Source organism: Dasypus novemcinctus, chromosome 6, assembly GCF_030445035.2.
Source record: "Dasypus novemcinctus isolate mDasNov1 chromosome 6, mDasNov1.1.hap2, whole genome shotgun sequence".
Lineage (NCBI taxonomy): Eukaryota > Metazoa > Chordata > Mammalia > Cingulata > Dasypodidae > Dasypus > Dasypus novemcinctus.
Window position 1 is genome coordinate 94298193 of NC_080678.1, and position 21299 is coordinate 94319491.

General features: G+C 38.7%; 1 pseudogene; it reads left to right on the plus strand.

Annotated features, from left to right (window-relative positions):
* Positions 1–11138: 11138 nt before the first annotated feature.
* On the plus strand, positions 11139–12974 carry LOC101437277 (aspartyl/asparaginyl beta-hydroxylase-like; annotated as a pseudogene).
* Positions 12975–21299: the final 8325 nt, after the last annotated feature.

Sequence of the window (21299 nt, forward strand, 5' to 3'; positions counted from 1 at the left end):
TGTCATGTGCCTTGCCATGTGACAGAGGAGCTAAGGTTGCCAACAGGCAGCCCCAGAACACTGGTCTTTGGGAAGAAAGCATCATCTTCATGATGCCTTAAGTGGCCATTTTCTAAGTGTCAAACTGTGAGCTAGTAAATTCCTATTGTTTAAGCTGCAACATTTCATTGTATTGCTTGAGCAGCTTAGAAAATTGAAATATTAGACTCCAAAGCTTGTACCCTTCCCTTGCAAACCTGTACTGTACAAACAGGCTTAGCACAGAATTCTAGTTCATTGCCTGTGACAGGCACATGACAGACACACAGCATGGATCACAGCAAGCACACACCACACACTCACATCCTTTTCCACATGTATGATGCTTTTGTCCTGATTATTCTATTAAATCTTGACTTTTTAAAATCTTTTTACACAGCTGATATATTTAGAGAATACTGTTAAGTTTTTAAATTAAAAAAATTGTACATGATGAATGAGTAAATGTACAATATTATTTCTATGTGGAGATGTTGCCATGTGACAGAGGAAGCAAGGATCACTGGGAGCCAGCCCCAGAATGCCACAGTCTTTGGGGAGAAAGCATTGCCTCAATGATGCTCTGATTTGGAAATTTTCCTGGTCTCAAAACTGTGGATGAATAAATTCCCATTGTCTAACCTGGCCCATTTCATGTTACATGCTTGCATAGCCTAGGAGACTGAAACAGCATCACACTGCAGTTGTGATTTACACCTCCCTAATGACTAAGGATGTTACATCTCTTCTCATATGTTTATTGGCCATTTGTACATTTTTGGAGAAATATCCAGGTCTGTTGCCCATTTTTAAATTGGATTCTTTCTCTTTTTATTGTTGAATTTGTAAAATAGATCCTAGATCCTTATCAAATACATAATTTGTGAATACTTCCTGCCATTCTGTGGATTGTCTTTTCACTTTCTTGATAATATCCTTTTAGGCACAAAAATATTTAACTTTGTTGAAACCCAGTTTATCTGTTTTTTGTTGTTGCTCATCCTTTGGTGTCAAGTTTAAGAATCCTTTGCCAAATCCACAGTCATGAAGATTTACCCCTGTTTTCTTCTAAGAGTTTATAGTATTGGCTCTTACAATTAGGTCTTTGATCCATTTTGTATTCATTTTTGTATGTAGTGTGAGGTAGGGATCCAACATCAATCTTTTGCATTTGTATCTACACTTTCCTAGCACCATTTACTGGAGAGACTATTCTTTCCCCATTGAATTGATGTGGCATTCTAGTGAAAAATCAGTTGATCATTAACATATAGGTTCATTTCTGGATTCTCAATTCTGTTCTGTTGATCTATATATCTATTCTTATGCATGCCAATAACACACAATCTTGATAACTGTAGCTTTGTAGGAACTTATGAAATTGGAAATGCGACTTCTCCAAATTTGTTCTTTTTCAAAATTGTTTTGGCTATTCTGGTCATCCTGAATTTCCATGTGAATTTTATGATCAGCTTGTTAAGTTTTCAAAAATGCTCACTAGGATGTTTATAGGGACTTTGTTGATTATACAGATCAATTTTTGGAAGTCCTTATTTCTGCTTCTCATTATTTTCAAGTCATTTTTTTTAGTGGTGTAGTTTTCATTTTGTGGATGGGTCATAGATTTTTAACTGGTTCTCAATCGAATGGCACTTTTACAGTTTCTGATCTCTTGTTTTTACAAGCACTGCTCCATTAAGTAACTTTCTATAAACTTCAGATGTGTGAGCTGTAGGTAAAAATTCTAGAATTGCTTGATCACAGAGAATACATTTGTCATTTTTTATAAATATTAGGAAATTGTATTCCACAGTGGTTGTATCATTTTTCACTCCCACAAAGTGATATTTATTAATTTGTATTCCTTAATTCTATATCTTAATTGGGTACTACTTTTTTGGCCAGGCAATATTTTATTTATTAGGGATAAAACCAGTGGTATGCTCATTAATGTTTAAGCATCATAAACAAGTAAATTATGAAGTATATTAGAATGTAATGAGTGTGGAAACAAAGCAGAATAATGGTCATAGAAAGTGCCTCCTAAAGAAATAATATTTAATCAGATATTTGAAGGCAGTTATGCGGCAGAATAGTGGTTCTCAAACTTTAGAAGATACCAGAACTACCTGGAGGGCTTGTTAAAACACAAATTGTGACTATGGTGGTTCCCAAGAATTTCCTTGTTCATGTTTCCAAGTGATACTGATGATGCCACTCCAGGGACCATCCTTTGAGAACCACTGGTATAATGCATTCCAGAAGAACATCCAAGGCAGGGATGCTTGTATGTTCAAGGAGTAGCAAGGAGGCTGATTTGGTTGGAGCAGACTGAAAGAGTCCCAGGAAATGATGTCAGAGAGTTAAACCCAGGTCATGTGATGAAGTAGTAGGATGTAATAAGGACTTGGGGTTTTGCTCTGAGTTAGGTGGGAGCCACTGAAGGATTTAGGGCAAAAAAAGTGGCATGATCTAATTTATACTTTACAAGAGTTGCTGGTTTAGTGCTGAGAAAAAACAGGAGGCAGAGTGGAAGCTGGAGGTTCTTGCATTAACCATGGCAGAAATGGTCAGTAGTACCAAAGGGATAAGAATGCCTCACCAAATATGTTGTCAGACTTTTGCAATTTTGCAAATGTGATCATTTAAAAAAATGGTATTCAGTGTAGTTTTAACATTTATTTTTCTTATTGCAAATAAGGTTGAGCATCTTTTATAGTTTTAAAGATCATTTTATTTATAATGGTCTATATGCATATAGTTGTTTCAGTTTTCTAGGTTGCTGAAATGCAGTAAATCAGAAATGGGTTGGCTTTTACAGTTGGGGTTTGTTTGCTTTCAAACTTACAGTTCAGAGACCATGAAAATGTCTAAATCAAGGCATTATCAGGTGAACAGTTCAGAGACCATGAAAATGTCTAAATCAAGGCATTATCAAGTGACACTTTCTCCCCAAAAACCAGCTACTAGTGATCTTGGACTCCTCTGTCATATGGCAAGGCATGTGGCAGCTTCTGTTAGGCTCTCCCTTCTCTTCTGGGTTTCATTGGTTCAGCTTCTGGCTTCCTCTGGTTTCCTCTCTTCTGTAGATTTTCTCTGTTTCTATTCTGTATCCATCCCAATTATAAAAGACTTTAGTAAGAGAATTAAGACCTACTGTGGGCCATGCCTTACTGAAGTAATCTAATAAAAAATCCCAGCCACATTAGGTTTACACTCACAGAAATGGGTTAGTTTTAGGAGCTTGACTTTTCTGGGGTCCATAAAAGTCTCAAACTATTACAATAATATTTATGTAAACTTTATTGAGATATTTTGCCCATATTTTTATTGGGTGGCCGATCATTTACTTATCAATATATGTAATACCTCTTTTTATGTTACAGATATTAGCCCTTTGATTTAATTAATTTTTTGACAAATATTAATAAATTTGTTTGCCCAATATTTAATTATTTTCAATCAAAATGATGAGAAAGTAAACTTGAAAATTGGATACAATTATAAAAAATGAGCCTAGGAGACTTCCAGGAAGATGGTGGATTAGAGAGACAAAGTACTCACTTCTCTACCAGAATAAAAGATAGTGGAAGGCAGAAATGGCCTGGGAAAAAAATGTTCTAGGGTTTAGGACACCAGGGGAAGGCTGGGCACCATCCAGAAGAGAGAAGGACATGAGAAGGATCTTGATGGAAAGACTGTGAGTAGAAGCTGCAGTAGCAGCTGCTGGTGCACCTCTCCCCATCCTGAAATGATAGCTTTGAATTCTCTGGCGACTGACCAGTAGCTATGGACAGAGAAGTCATAGGGATCTACCTCCCCAGGTATTGGAGGAGAGAGGGATGCATTCTAAGGCTGATTTAGCTTTTGGCCAACATCAGCTGTGTTCCATGAGCACTAACTGGCCAAGTGGGGCCACATTATTGTTTATCTTGGGAGTTGTCAGGGGACTAAAGAAATGTGACCCTCTCAATCACCCTCCCTACTGACCAGGACAGGTTAATAAGGATGCAAAAGGGAGTAAAATTATTTCCTTCTCAGGAAAAGGGATGGGGCTCCCAGCAAAGGTTGGGGAACAGCCTCTGGGAAAGTTTGAATTGGGAGGCTCTGAATAGCCTTGAGGTGGGGTCATCTGTCACATTGTTGCTTTCAGTGTTACCATGAACACATTCCAACAAAGCTTTGAACTGAGAGGGCTGCCAAAGTGCATCTGTTGGCAGACCAAGGAAGTGCATGTGAATAAACTAAAAGGAAATAAGAGGCTTTTTATCTGGCCCTTAACAGCCTCCCTCCCCAAGGCCCTGGGAAACAGGTCTGCAACTCATTATGGGGTCCAAGGCCTAGATTTGAGCAACTAATGGGAACAATCCTGAAGACTGAGCAGGTTAAATCAAGAGTCAAAGAATGGCAATGGCACAACTCCTGCCACTAAATCCCTATGAAAGAGAGAAAAACTGAATATTAATGTAAACACACCATCACAATCAGATGCCTAGACATCAGCAACAAATTCATACTAAGAAATGGAAGAAATGGCCCAAGCAAAGGAATACGTCAAAGCCCTAAAAGATATAGAGGATTTGAGATAACCAATTAATGAGGTTCATACAAGTCTCCAAAATCAAATTAATGAGTTGCAAGACATATGGCTAAAGAGATACAGGACATCAAGAAGATAGTGAATGAGCACAAAGAAGAATTTAAAAATCAAAATAGAAAAATAACGACTTACAGGAATGAAAGACATAATAAAAGAGATAAATACATTAGAGACATACAATAGCAAACTTGAAATGATGAAAGAAAAAGAGTAAGTGGCGCAGAAGGCAGAACAGCTGAGATTGAAGAGAGAGAAAGAGAAAAGAATGGGAAAATGAACAGGGGTCAGGGAGTTGAGCAATAGCACAAAGAACAACAACCTATGACTTCCTGAAGAAGAAGAGAAGGGAAAGGGGGCAGAAAGAGTATTTGAGGAAATAATGGCTGAAAATTTCCACACTTTCATAAAGGAATTTACATGTCTAAGAAGCACAGTATACCCCAATCAGAATAAGCCTGAATACATCTACTTAAAGACCATGCTACTTAGAATGTCAAATGTCAAAGATAAAGAGAAAATTCTGAAATCAAGGGAAAAGCAAGCTATCACATACAAGAGACACCCAGTAAGACTTAGGGCACATTTCTTATCAGAAACTATGGAAGCAAGAAGACAGTGATATGAAGTAATTAGGATAATGAAAGAAAAATTTCCAGCTGAGAATTCTTTATCCAGCAAAATTGCCCTTCACATATGAAGGTGAGTTTTAAATATTTGCATATAAAACAGAAACTTAAGAGAGTTCATAAAAAAGAATCCACCTTTGCAGGAAGTATTAAAGGAGCTTTACAGCCTGAAAGAATAGGACAGGGTAGAGAGGCCTGGAGGTGAGTGTAGAAGGCAAGACTAGCAGAAAGGATAGCCAAAAGAGTAAAAAGACAAAGTAAGATGTGAAATATGAAAACTAAAGAATAAAATAGTGGAAGTAAATATTGCATTTACAGTAATATCATTGCATGTGAATGAACTCACCAATCAAAAGATACAGGCTAACAGAATAGATTAAAAGAACATGAGCCATCCATATGCTTCCTTCACGTTTGTCCCAAGGATACAGATTGGCTGAAAGTGAAATGTTGGAAAAAGATAGTTCACACAAACAGTAACCAAAAAAAGAGCAGGGGTGGCTACACTAATATCAGACAAAACAGACTTTGAATGCAAAAAAGGTAACAAGAAATACAGAAGGCCATTATATATGAATAAAAGGGACAATCCACCAGGAAGAAATAACTGTCATATATACCTATGCGCCTAATAGGTTGCTCCAAATACATGAGGCAAACTCTGGCAAAACTGAAGGGAGAAATAGACATCTCTACAATAATAGTTGGAGACTTCAGCACACCACTCACATCATTAGCTAGAAGAATTAGACAGAAGATCAACCAAAAAAACAGAAGACTTGAACAATATGATAAACAAGCTTGACCTAATAGACATATACAGAATGTTGCCTCCAAAATCAGCAGATTATAATAAGTTCAGCAAATTGGCAGGAGACAAGATCAACATGCAAAAATCAATGATGTTTCTGTACACTAGTTGTATTGGTCAGCTAAAGGGGTGCTGATGCAAAGTATCAGAAATCTGTTGGCTTTTATAAAGGATATTTATTTGGGGTAAAAGCTTAGAGTTAAAAGACTCCAGAGCCCAATTTAAGGTTACTTTCTCACCAAAGTCAGTTGCCATGTGTTGAAGCAAGATGGCTGGAGATCTCTCCTAGTCTCGCCTTAAGGCTATGTGGGCCCAGCTTCTTCCAGTGTCAGCTGTAGGCTGGCATAGGGCTCATCTCAGCTGCTCTGGTCTCTTCACAAGTTCAGCTGTAAACTATCAGGGAAATGGCTCATCTCTTCCTGGGGCTCCAGGATCAAAACTGATAAAGTCCTCTCTTCTTCTGTATCTTCTGTGTGCCTTCTTGAGTAGCACCCATTTATATCAGCCCACCCATTCAGCGGGGACTTAACCTGAGTTTTACTTTACTGATGTAGTCAAATCAAAGCCCTAATCTTAACATAATTTAATCAAAGACATTCAGCTGAATCAAATACAATCAAAGGGGGTCACACCCAGAGGAACAGACCAGTTTACAAGCTTAATCTCTCTTTCTGGAATTCATAATCTCAAACTGCCACACTAGTATTGACCAACTGAGGAGGAAATCAAGAAAAAAAATTACCTTACAATAGCAACAAAAAAATACTCAAATACCTAGGAGTCAATTTAACTGAAGATGTACACGACCTGTATTCAGAAAACTACAAAACAATGCAAAAAAGAAATCAGTGAGGACCTAAACAAAAGGAAAGGCATTCCACATTCAAGAATTAGAAGACTAAATATCTTGATGATGTCAATCCTACCCAAACTGATTTATAGATTCAATGTAATATCAGTCAAAATTCCAATAACCTACTTTACAGAAATGGAAAAGATAATTGCCAAATTTATTTGGAAGGGAAAGTGCACCTTAATAGCCAAAAGTATCTAAAGAGAGGAGCAAGGTAAAAGTACTTTCACCAACTAACCTTGAAACATATTACAGAGCTACAGTGGTCAAAACAGCATGGTATTGGCATAAAGATAGACACATTTATCAGCAGAATAGAACTGAGAGTCCTGAAATAAATCCTCACTTCTATGGCCAACTGGCTTTTTTTTTTTTTTAACTTTTTTAAATTGAAATATATCACTCATACATAAGCATACATAAACATAAATGTATCATAGTTGTGAACTTAAAAAACAAACATAACATCAAACAAACATATTACACCTCACCCTACCACCAATAACTTGCATTGTTTTTAAACCTTTTTAACTAATGATTTAAAAACATTGTCAAAATATTACTGCTAAATGAAGTATTTTTCCCCTAACCAATCTGATTATTATTATCTTTATATCATTTATATATAACCATACATAAACAATTAAGTGTATAGTAAAAGTTGTGAACTTACAAACAAGCATATATAGCATCATACAGGGGTCCCATACATCAACCCTCCACCAACACTTTGTATTGTCCTGAGATGTTTGTTACAAAGTATGAAAGAACACTGTCAAAATCTTACTACTAATCATAGTTCTTATCTTACATTTGGTGTGTTTTCCCCCAAGCCACCCTATTATTTTTTAAATATTTTTTATGACAGAAGTTGTAAGCTTATAAAACAATCATGTGCATTTGCAGAAATCCCAAGTAACACCCCTCCATCAACACCCCACAAACTGGTGTGTCATTTGCTACAGATAAAATAATATCATCTGATTATTGCTATATCCATAGCATACACTTGGCTCACTTTTTCCATATTGCCTCAGTATCAACACAGTACATCTTTTGCATAGATGCAAGAATATTATTACTATTAACCACAGTCCATAGGTCACTCCAGTTGTATTTTTCCCTTCTCCACATTACCAATACCCTGCAGTAGTGATATACATTTGTTGTAGCTCACAAAGGACACTCTTGCATCTTACCATTAACCACAATTCTCACTGACCTTTTGGTCTACTGTGCTATCCAGTTCCTAGATTATTCTCTAGCATCCTGTCAATTGGCATTTACATAACTAGACTACCATTTTCAGTCACATCGCATTTATAAACTAGCTGTTACTGTGTGTTACCATCCACTCTATACATTTCCACACTTTTACAGTAAAGCTAATTAAAACTTCTATATGCATTAAACATCAGTAGTCCACTCAGTCCTTCTCTTATCTTCTTTGAGAATCCACCACCTACAACCAGGTCTTAAAGACATTTTCCAATAATTTCTTCTAGAAGTTTTATGGTTCTTTTATTTTTGGGTTTTTTATCCATTTTGAGTTAATTTGTGGATAAGGTGTGAGATAGGGTTCCTCTTTCTTTCAAGTATGGATATACAATTCTTGCAGCACCATTTGTTGAATGGATTGTTCTGCCTGAGCTGTGTGAGTTTGACAGGCTAGTCAAAAATCACTTGAACATACCTGTGAGGGCCTGTTTCTGAACCATAAATTTGGTTCCACTGGTCTCTTGTGTCTGTCTTTAGGCTAGTACCATGCTGTTTTACCACTATAGGTAGCTATTATGATTTAAAGTCTGGAGATGAGGGTTCACTTTTCCTTTTTATGATGTTTCTGGCTATTCAGGACTCCTTACCCTTCCAAATAAATTTAATGAGTGTGTTTTCAATTTTTTCTTTAATGCTGATGGAATTTTTATCAGGATTGCATTAAATCTGTATATCAATTTGAGTGGAACTGACATCTTAATGGTATTTAGTCTTCTAATCCATGAGCATGGAATGTTCTTCCAGTTATTTAGGGCTTCTTTTAATTTGTTTTAACATTGAGTTGCAGTTTTCTGAATACAAGTGCTTTACATCATCAGTTAAGTTTATTCCTATTTGAGTTTTATCTGTCATATTTTATTTTCACCCCTCTTTTGACACTTCTAGTTACTTTTATTGATATAATCTTCATTTCTAGACTCTCTTCCAGGCCTATCTTTCCTGTCTTTTCAGGCTCTAGTACACCCTTTAGTATTTCCTGAAATTCTGTTCTCTTGCTTAGAAATTCTCTGTTTCTGTTTATTGGTGACTATCCTAATTTCACCCTCATTTTTGAAAGACAGTCTTACTGGATATAAGACTCTTGACTGGAAGTTTTTCTCTTGTAATATCTTAAATATATCAGACCACTGTCTTCTTGCCTCCATGGTTTCTGGTGAGAAATTAGCACTTAATCTTATTGGACATCCCTTATATGTTATGCATTGCTTTTCTCTTTCTGTTCTCAGAATTCTCTCTTGTCTTTGGCATTTGATATTCTGATGAGTATGTGTCTTGGAGTTGGTCTGTTTGGATTTTTTTTGGATGGGAATACATTGTGCTTCTTGGACAGGGATATCTATGTCCTTCAATAGGGTTGAGAAATTTTCTACCATTATTTCTTTAAATATCCCTTCTACCCCTTTCCCCTTCTCTTCTCTTTCTGGGACACCCATGACACATATGTTTGCATGCCTTTTGCTGTCATTTAGTTCCCTGCGACCTTGTTCAATTTTTTTCCATTCTTCATCTCTTCTTTTGTATGTTCACTTTCAGAGGCCATTTCTTCAAGCTCACCAATCCTTTCTTTTGCCTCCTCAAATCTGCTATTACACGATTCCAATGTTTTTTAATTTCATTGATTGCACCTTTCATTCCCATAAAATCTGCTATTTTTCTATGTATGCTTTCAAATTCTTTTTTGTGCTCATCCAATGTTGTCTTAATATCCTTAATCTCCTTAGCCATCTCATTGAATTTATTAAGGAGATTTGTTTGAACATCTATAATTAGTTGTCTCTACTTCTTGGTGTCATCTGGAGGCTTAAATTGTTCCTTTAACTGGGCCATAGCTTCTGTTTCTTGATGCGGATTGTAATTTTTTGTTGGTGTCTTCACGTCAGGCTTACTAGAGTATTTTTTCTGGGTGCAGTTTTTCTCTTTAGTTTTTAGCCTTCTTCCTTGATTGTTGTGCAGTAGGAGCTAAGCATGTAGTTGGTGCTGTAAGCTGTGGAGGCTCAAGCTACCCTCATTGCACTAGGGACCAATGAAGCTTCTTCCAACTTTCTCCTTTGCCAGGGGTAGGGAAGAAGTCACAGCTATGTTGAATAATCCTTGTGCAGGTCTATACTGTAGTTGCCCAGAGAGACTGATGAAGCTTCATATCCTTTTCTTCCCTGCCTGGAGCAGGGATGGAGCTGCAGGCATGGGCAGCAATCTATGCAGTGCAGGTCCAAGATATGCGGTGCGGGTCCACAGTTGCCCTGGTAGACTTCTGATTTTCAGTCCATGCCAGCCAAAGTTCCCTGCAGTTACCTGTATAGGCTGGTGCAGGGCTCCTCAGCCTCCTCCCTACCAGAGATGGGGGTGAAGCCTAGGCTAGGACTGCAGGGTGATCTGTGTGGAAGAAACTGGTTCCTGCTGATCCTGAGAGTTTCAGTCAGCCTGGCTTCCCCTCAGGCTGGGGGTGGAGTCAGAATGGTGGCTCCTGGCCTCTTTCTGATTTGGGCTGGTTCTCACCCCAGCAGTTCCCAGGGTTATCTCTTAGCCAGCCAAGTCTCCCAATCTGTAGCTGAATCAGCAGCCAATAGTCTCCTCCTCCCCTGTTTCTGGCAAATGGAGCTTCCAATTCCCATCACAGAACAACTCCTGGGGTGGCTTGTGATGCCAGAGTAGGATAATCACTGACCTCGATGTCTTGGCTGGTAATTTCCCGGAGAGGCTGGTGCAGGTCCCTGCAGCTTCCTCCCTGCTGGAGGTGGCACTGGGGCCTAGGCTAGACCTGTAGTCTGATCTGGATGGAAAGAAGCCAGTCCCCACCAGCACTGGGATTCTCAGTCCACCCTGCTTCCCCTCATGCCAGGTGCAGAGTTAAGAGGTGGCTCCCACCCTCTCTCTGACCTGACAGGCTCAAACCTTAGCTGTTCTCAGGATCTTACTGTAGCCCACTGAATTTTCTCATCATAGTGGAAATTGATGCCCAACCGTCTCTTCCTCCCCCATTTTGGGGAATTGGAGCTTTCAATTCCATCTGTGGAACAGCTCCTGAGGCGGCTTGTGCCTCCAGTTGAGGATGAGCACCAGCTTGCACAGTGTGGAGCGCTCTACTTACGAGTCCTCTCTGCAGATGGGCATCTCCTCCTTCCACTCCTTCAAGTATGTTGCAGAATGCTCTTCTGGCCTTCTGGAGCCCCCAAACAGGTGCTTCAGCTAGCTCCAGAGAGCTCTCAGTTTTGCTAACTGCCCTGTAGCAGGAGCTGACTCTGGGAGCTACTTACTCCACCGCCATCTTGCTGGTTCTCCCAAACTGGTTTTTGACAAACCTACTATAGCATGCTACTGGGACAAAACAGTCTCTTCAAATGATGCTGAGAGAACTGGATAACCATAACCAAAAGAATGAAAGAGAATCCCTGTCTCACTCCTTATACAAAAATCAACTCAAAATGGATCAAAGAGCTAAATATAAAAGCCAAGACCAGGGCACAAATGTAGCTCAGTGGTTAAGGTCCTGCTTCCCATGTGTGGAGTCCTGCATTCAATCCCCTGTGCTCTGGGGGAAAAAAAGCAGGTCCAAAAAACTACTAGAAGAAAATGTAGGGAACATACTCAAAGTTTAAGGCAGGTGGTGGTTTCTTGGATATTAAAGCAGTAGCAACAAAAGAAGATAAATGGAACCTCCTCAGAATTAAGCACTTTTATATCACAAAGGACTTTGTCAAAAGGCTGAAAATGCAGCTGACTCAATGGGAGAAAATATTTGGAAATCACATAACTGATAAGGGTTTAATATCCATGATATATAAAGAGATGCAATAACACAACAAAAGACAAATGACTTGAGTATAAATGGGCAAAGGACAGGCTCAGGTGCTACTGGTAGTGCAGCCAGGACTGCTGCAGCACACTGAAGACACCCTGCACCCTTGCCAGCCCTGGTAAACATGCCATGGCTCCACATGAGTGCCAAGGGTGGCAGTGGTGCCCACAGCAGCAGCATGAGTGCAGATGGCAGCAGCAGCCTGGGCCCTGAGAGTCAAAACATGGAGGACACAAGAATAGAAGAAAAGAAGCGTTCTTTGGGAGTTCATTTTTCACATGGTTTATGGTGATTGCATTGCTGGGAGTCTGGACATCAGTAGCTGTCATTTCGTTTGATCTTGTTGATTATGAGGAAGTTCTAGGAAAACTAGGAATCTGTGATGCTGACAGAGATGGGTATTTTGATGTGGATGATGCTAAATTTTTATTAGGACTTAAAGAGCTGCTTCAGAGCCCACAGTACTAGGGGAAGAAGCAGAGTCACTGGCTGAAGAAGAGCAGGAGGTTCCTGTGCAGGCAGAACCCCAAAATATTGAAGATAAATTAAAAGAACAAATTGATTCTCTTCTCCCTGAAATGGTACCAACAGAATGTGGAGAGGACTTGCAGCAAGAAGAGGAAGAACCTACAGCTGAAAGATGAAGATTTCCTTACAGAAAGGGACATAGGTTATAAAATTTGAGAACCTGGAAATGGGAACATACATCAAGAAACTGAGAATAGTTACCATGTGGAAGAGACAGCCTCATAGGACTATAATCAGGATACAGAAGAGATGTATGAACAGAAAAATCCAGATTCCAGTGAACCAGTGGTAGATACTGAATGACTGAAGCAGGATGCAGATGATGTAACATACCAAGACTATGATGAACCATCTGAAAATGAAAGGGTAGAAATTTCAGATAATGTAGAAGACTCAAACATAATTTCAAAAGAGGTAAATATCCCCCTGCAGAAGAACAACAGGAAGGGCCACCAGATATTTAAATCTTCAAAAACACTGCCCTTACTACCACAGGGGGACCATCCTAAACCTATGCTTCAAAAGATGGCTGTGATAGATCTTGTGAAGTAATTCCTGAGCAGATCAAGATGTTGGGAATGAGCACTAAAGATGTTTTGAATGACTTGTAGTTCACTGCCATTTTAATATATTTTTTTTAAGAAACAAAAAGTACATGTGATTTTACATTCGTGCATGTCATTTTTGGATAGCATTAATTGCATTAGTCTATCATTTTTATTACTTTTCTGTGATGGTCTTTTATCTGCATTTATGTATGTCTTTCAGGCAACAATTATATTGATGATGTAACAGCAATCATCTTGGCAGGGTTTTAATATATATTAGTAATTAACATGAACTATGTTCAACTGATTTGTATAAACTGTTAAACATGATTTAGAGCATTTTTGCATTAACATTCTTAACATTAATAGACATCATTGTTAGCTGTGAAAGTTTGAGTTGTCTATATGTGCACTGATATTCTTATCAAAAACTGCATTAGTCAATATTTGTTGGAGATTTGGGCCCAAAGGGTATCAGGAATGAAAGAAAGAGAGAAAAAGGAGAGAGAAAGAAAGAACGAGTGAGAGAGCTGGGATCAGGAGGTCTGTGAGTAGAGACTCACCAGACAATTTTATTGTCCACAAGGGGCTCTATATATACCCCAGTACGTGACAACAAGGAGCAACAAGCAGTTAACCATCAGTCTTACTCAGTCTAAGGAATTCAAAAAATCTTATCTCAAGGTACAAAATCTAAGTGTTCTATTTACTACAAAATGTTATCTGCTCATCTTTTCTTTCAGCCTTTAACAGCTTCATTCTATTTGCTGGGAACTCTTAATTATCACATTCCTTAGGTTGCAAGCATAACCATGGAAACAGAACATCTCTCCTTGTGAGACCACTGTGCCTCAGTTTCTAACAAATATTGAGGTTGAAACTCAGATTTTGAGATTTTGAAGTCTGTAGGTGGTTACTTAGAAAAAAATCCATATTTTAATAGAAGATTTAAGTTATCATGACTAATTTATTTCTCAAAATGAGAGGAGAGAACTAAAATCCCTCATTAGTACATAGAAGAAAAAGAATGGCCTGGTGGATAGAGCAAAAATGTTTCCTGCCATCTCAGGTTGGCCATGCCATAGCTGTGGTCCATTTGCTTTTTGTTTAAATTTTAGAAAATCTATATAAATTACTGGTGCATAATTTAAAGGTTGTTTCACCTTGTCTAATTAAGCAATACTTTCAAAACTAACTTTAGAGACTGCAGTGCTCCTACTAAGTAAAGTCAATGATGCTCCAGTTGAGGTGATTTAGGATGTCTGAAAGGCACTCCCAGAGCCACCTGCTTCCTGCTGTTATTTCACAGTGGATGAGACTTTTTTCTCTTTACACTGAAGGCTTTCTCCCCTATTTTTTTATATGTGGTTTATTTTTTGGCTCAGAAATTGTTTCTGTGATGGAAATATTCATTTGTTATTAAAAATACAATATAAATTTGAAAGAGGCATGAGCTAAAAAAGCCATAAGAAGTGGTTTTGTTTACATGTCAGGGGCAGCTCTTGATAAGGTGGCTTTTTTTCCCTGCATGTAGAATTAAAATCAAAGAGATTTATATTTTTTATCATTGTTGATCATAGTTACCATGTAGTGAGTTCTGCATGCTAACTTGATGTATAGTAAAACCCCAAGTAATAAGCTGATAGAAAAGCAATACTTTTCTAAAGCTGTGGTATAGGTAACACAGTGTTAATACTCAAATCTGAATAAGCTCTTAATCCATATTGTGCATTATGGGACACTACTTTATATATAGACATATTTTTAGGGCAACTTTGAGTGACATACAACTGATAAACCAGCAAAATAAGTTTTACTGGTAATCACCTTTAGAATTCTGGAAATTGAAAGTTCATTATCCTATGGTCAACTTCAAATACTTTTTAATTCCAAATATCTTAATTAGTGAGCCTTGTGTTTACAAATACATGCCAAACTGTGTAACATCAGTGGATTTTCTAAAAATAATGTAAATGTCTTCTACTTAATGTTATGTGAGTACAGTAAAATGCAGGAGAATTCTAAAAAAAAAAAAAATGGACAAAAGAATAGAAATTTGTCCAAAGAAGAAATACAAATGGAGAAAGAAAAAAAAAACACATGAAAGAATGTTCAACATCACTAGCCATTAGGGAAATGCGAATCAAAGCTACAATGGCCTCTCAAGGAAAGACTTGCTGTCTCCATGCTTGTGCTGTCTCCATGACTATGCTTGCAACCTAAGGAATGCAGTGATTGGGAGTTCCCAGCAAATGGGCTGAAGCAGTTAAAGGCTAAAGGAAAAGATGAGCTCATACCTTTTGTCATGTATAGAACACTTAGACTTTGCACCTTGAGATAAGATTCTTTTAAAAAAGAAAATTCTTTAGACTATAGGTAATGTTGATTGTTAATACCTGTTGCTCCTTGATGTCACATACACTATGTTAATGCTAATGTTTATGCTTAATGGCACGTAGGCTGCTGTGGGCCTGCTTGTAGACACATACACTGTGGTATATAAAGAGCACCTTGTAATCAATAAAGTTGTGTGATGAGCTTGAGAAATCAATGCTCTCAGATCCCCTGAACCCAATCTTTCTTTGTCTTTCATTCCCGATACCCTCAGGTCAGTGATTAAGACTCCGACAACAATGAGATATTATTTTATACCTTCTTAGAATGGCCAATATTACAAAGACAGAAAACTATGTTTTGGAGAGGATGTGTTGAGATAGGAATGCTTATTCACTGTTGGTGGGATTGGAGAGGATGTGTTGAGATAGGAATGCTTATTCACTGTTGGTGGGAATGGAGAATTGTACAGCCACTATTTGGGATTCTTTGGCAGTTCCTAAAGAAGTTGAATATAGACTTACCACATGACATGGCAACACCACTATGAGGTATATACCCAGAAGGACTAAGAACAGTGACACAAACAGACATCTGCACACCAATGTTCATAGCAATATTATTCACCATTGCTAAAAAGATGGAAATAACCCATGTCCATCAACCTGTGAATGGATAAATAAACTATGGTGTGTACAGATGATGGAATATTATGCAGCTATAAGAATAATTGAAGTCATGAAGCATATGATAACATGGATGAAACTGGAGGACATTATATTGAGTGAAACAAGGTAGTCACAAAAGGACAAATACTGTATGATTGTACTGTTATGAGCTAAATATATTGTGTAAACTCATGGAGTTAATAACTAGAATATAGGTCACCCCAAAACAGAATGAGAGTAGAGGATGGAAAGCTGGAGGTTAATCTGTGCAGATTTGGTGAAAAGATTGTTAATCTTTAGAAAGGAATATAAAAGTGAAAGCACATCAGAGTGTAAATGGCAGCACTATATATTATATGGATATAACAGTGGTTGAAAGGGAAAATCTGTTGCTAGAAAGAAAGCTAAAATATGTAACATGGGATGGGACTGTATAACATAGTAAAACTACGTGTGAAATCTGAATATGAATAATCACATATATAAGACCCTTTTTCTCTTTAATATTTTGTTATTAATATCAGACCAAAAAAAACATTATGCTAAGTGAAAGAAACCAGACACCAAGAACTACATATTATGTGATTCCATTTATATAAAATGTAAAATCAATTTATAACTATTGAATTAGATTAGCAGTTATGTAGGGCTGGGGAGGGATAGAGGGATTGAGAGATGACTGCTAAGGCTTATAAAATTTTTCTTTTTGGAGCAAGGAAATTGTTCCAGAATTTTTTGTAGTGATGAATGCACAACCCTGGACTATGCTAAAAGCCATTGATTGTACACTTTGGATGAAATGTATGATATGTGAGTATATCTCAATAAAACTGCCAAAAAATTAGCCTAACCCTGTCATATGATGAATAAAATTAATTCAAGTAATTTTTTAGGAGGTACTGGAGATCGAACCCAGGACCTCATTCATGTGAGGTGGGTGCTCAACCACTAATCTATATCTTTTCTGCATTCAAGTAATTTTTAAGGCAGTACTCTGTATATCACAGTAAGTTCTAGTGTCAAAAACAATTGAAGTCTAGCTTTATCCTTTTGTATATTTGTAACTTCTTTTCCAGACAGTAAGAAACCTGGCTTTCTTTATCTACACTACATTTACCTGTTTGTTGAACCCTACTATATACATAAAGTGGTTTAAAAATTGCTAACCCATTTCCCTTTGAGAAATACATTTACTAACAAGAGGCCAGTATTTGCATAGTTCTTTCAGTCTGTAGGGTAATAATTTTCAGCAAAGTAGTTTTCCAAAGTAGCTTAGGTACCTTTTATTCCCCATCCCCTTCAAGGTAGGCTGTATTCATGTTTAATACAGTTTGGTTTGTTTGTTACAGTTTGTGTTCTATTTTATGTTCCTATGACATCCTACTTGATTTTTAAATTTACTTTTCTTACAATAAAATTACCTCTTTGTGATGTAGAGTTCTGTTTTGACAAATACATAAAGTTATATATCTACCACCACAGTCATGAAATAGAACAGTTTTGTCACCACTTGTCATTTGCCATGAAGTGGGTTCCTTGATGAGAAACAATGCTTTGTGGAATACCATGACGGATAAGACATTTTGTGAGACCATAGATGGTAGTTTCGGCAGAAGCATTGTGTACATGGAAGGCAACCTCATATCTGGAATATGTCTCTATTCTAGTAAGCCTCTGGGAGGCTTTGCCTTCTCCCCTGTCCTTCAGGGATGCCCCAGAACAAGGCTGTATAGTTGCAGCTTTCCACTTTTGGGTAGTCCTTGTGTATCACGCAGAGCCATCTGAAAACCAGGCCTGAGTTTTCTCTTCCTTAGTAAACTGGTCATAAGGAACTCCCCAAGAGGCTATAGATGTGGGCAGAGAAAGAGAAGGTACTGTGGCAAGAGTGGGGTCCATGGGCATTTGGGCCATATCCTCATGTAAGTTACTTAGTGCCTGCTTGAAGCTTATCTTGCATTTATAAATTCCATTTTATGACAGAGTGCTGCTGTGCATTCCCAAATTTATGCCTTGGTGGATCAGACAATAATCAGCGCATGATAGGCCACCTAGCTCTCATGGTAACTTGGTGGGCCATGGTCAAGCATTCAGTCTCCACTAAACCCTGTAGCAGGCCAAAAGCTCTTCCTCAAAAGGAGAGTAGCCTGCTGAGGATGGCAGGACTTTGTTCCAAAATCCTAAGGGTCTGCACTATACCTTTCCTAGAGAGGCATGCCAAGAGCTCCAGACAGCATCTCTATTTGCCACCAGTACTGCCAACACCATTGAGTCTGCTGGATCATATGACCCAAGTGGCAGTGCCGCTTGCACAACAGCCTAGACCTGTTTCACAGCCTTGTCCTGGTCCCCACTCAAAACTAGCTTATTTTTTGGTCACTTGGTAAATGGGCCATAATAGTATACCCAAATGAGGTATATATTGTCTCCAAAATCCAAAGAGACACACTAGGTATCGTGCCTCATCTATGGTTGTAGGAGTGGCCAGCTGCAACAGCTTTTCTTACACCTTGGAAGGGATATCTTGATATGCCTCCCACCAAGGGACTTCTAGAAACTTCACTAAGGTGGAAAAGACCCTGAATTTTTGTTAGATTTATCTCCCTCCCTCTGACACACAAATACCTTACCAATAAATCCAGAGTAGTTGCTACTTCTTGCTCACTAGAGCCAATCAATATGATGCCAATATTTTCGGCCACTGTGATATATATATTTTTTTTAACTTTATATTTTTTTTCTTGTTTATTTTCTTTTAAATGTTACATTCAAAAAATATGACGTCCCCATATACCCCCAACTCCCTAGCCCCACTCCTCCCACATCAACAACCTCTTCCATCATCATGGCACATTCACTGCACCTGGTGAATACATTTTGGACTGCTGCACCACATGGACAGTGGTTTACATTGTAGTCTACACTCTCCCCCATTCCACCCAGTGGGCCATGGCAGGACACACAATGTCCAGCATCTATCCCTGCAGCACCACCCAGGACAACTCCAAATCCTGAAAATGTCCCTGCATCATATCTCTTCCTCCCTCCCCCTACCATGGCCACTTTCTCCACATCAATGCTACAATTTCTTCCCTTACTAATCACAATAGTTCCCCAGCAGAACACCAGTAATTCCACTCTAATCCATACTCTATTCCTGCATCCTGTGGACCCTGGGATGGTTATGTCCAGTCCCCCTCTACATCAAGAGGGGGCTTAGATCTCACATGGATGATGGATGCAATTCTCCTGCTTTCAGTTGTAGGCACTCTTTGCTCCCTGGTGTGGTGGTTGGCCTTCTTCACTTCCCTGTTAGCTGGCCAGGGTAAGTCTAATAAACAGAGGATAAAAGTTGCAAGTCTGCTGAGGCTCAGGGCCTGGCTGTCACATGGATGGTCCAGAGATTTAGATCTGAGTATACACCAACCCCAACACCAACCACAGGTATGGTAAAAGTAACAGAAGAGGCCTGTGTAGAAAGGTCACGTCTGAGTCCAACTCCATCACAGGAACACAAACTCTGAAGTAGGGCCAACAGACATGGCACTGAACTCCAGAGTTGTCTGCCATAACCATAGAACCTGTGGGTCTCTGTAGCCCTCAGGAGAACAAGTACCTGGGTTTCTATCTACTTTGGCTCTCTCTGGTACCCTGATGAGGCATGCAAAAATGTTACCCCTCTGAAGACCTCCCGACTCTTTTTTTGGAGACTCATAGCCATATAAACTCATTTGTCCTTTCTATTTCCCCCTTTTATTCAAAGTCAAAAAGCAGTTTTTAACACCTGATATTACATGTAGGCTGAAATATTCTGCTGGTCTGAGTTCACCCTTTTATTCAAGGTTTTTTTCTAGTTACATCATCAGCTGGTACTTGGTAGTAATCCCTCAGCGCCAGGGAGGTTCATCCCTGGGAGTCATGTCCCATGCTGGGGGGGGGGGGGGGAAGGTAATGCATTTACATGCTGAATTTGGTTTAGAGAGTGACCACATTTGAGCAACATGGAGGCTCTCAGGAGGTAACTCTTAGGCACCCTGCACCTCTAGGCCTAGTTCATATTTCTGGCACACAGGCTCATAATCATCCACTGTGATGTTTTATGGGAGGGAGAGATGATCAAGTTTACTGTAGGCATAAGGCTAGAGAGTTGATATAGCCCTGAGGTAGGAAAGTGAAAGTGTATTGCTGGCCTTTCCTGAAGAAAATTTTCTGGTGGTCTTTAGTAAGAGAATTGAAAAAAAAACATTTGTCAGATCAATAGCTGCATACCAGGTACTGGGTGTCTGTGTATGTGTGTTTATGTGCTCAAGCAGCAATACCATGTCTGGAACAGCAGCTGCAATTGAGGTCACCATCTGCTTAAGTTTACAGTAATCCACTTTCATCCTCCAAGCTCCATCTGTTTTCTGCACAGATCAGAGAGAAGAGTTGAATGGGGATGTGATAGGAATCACCACTCCTGCATTTTTGAAGTCCTTAATGGTGGCATTAATCTCTGCAGTCCCTCCAGGAATGTAGTATTGCTTTTGATTTACTATTTTCTAGGTGAGACCATCCTTGTGGCTTCCACATGGCCTTTCCTACAATAAGAGCCCTCACTCCACAAGTCAGGGAACCAATGTGGCTACTCCACTAGTATATGTCTAATGCAATTATGCATTTCAGACCTGGATTCAGTGATAAACTGGACCCACTGTGAGATGGACTTGACTAAAAATTCATTCATCATCTGATCTCCATAAGACCCTACTCTGGTGGACCACAGTGACATTTTGGATCTCCTGGAATTGTTACTTCTGAGTCAGTGTCTAATAATCCTCAAAATGCCTGATCATTTCCTTTTCCCCAGTGCACATTCACCTTGTGGAAGGGTGTGAGGAAGATTAACAGTATAAAATTTTGTTAGTGTATCAAGTCCTTCCCCAAGGGGACCAAGTATTTCTTTCATTCAAGGGGCATACTGTTTCAAGCTTGGAAATTGATTAAGGGGCTATGACTCTTTGTTTTTGTAATCCAAGTTAAACTTTTGTTCATTTAGTCTAAAACTCTTCTGCTTATACAACTCAAGTAAGAATTTAGTATACTGGCCATCTATTTTACTTCTAGATATCCCACGATCTACTAGCCAATGCCATAGGTCTGTGCCAGTCAGACTATTTTCATTGCTGCTTTGAATCTTTGTCCATTATGGTAGCCATGCCCACCTTGTCTTCATTAATTAAGTGCTGCCACTTGACCTTTG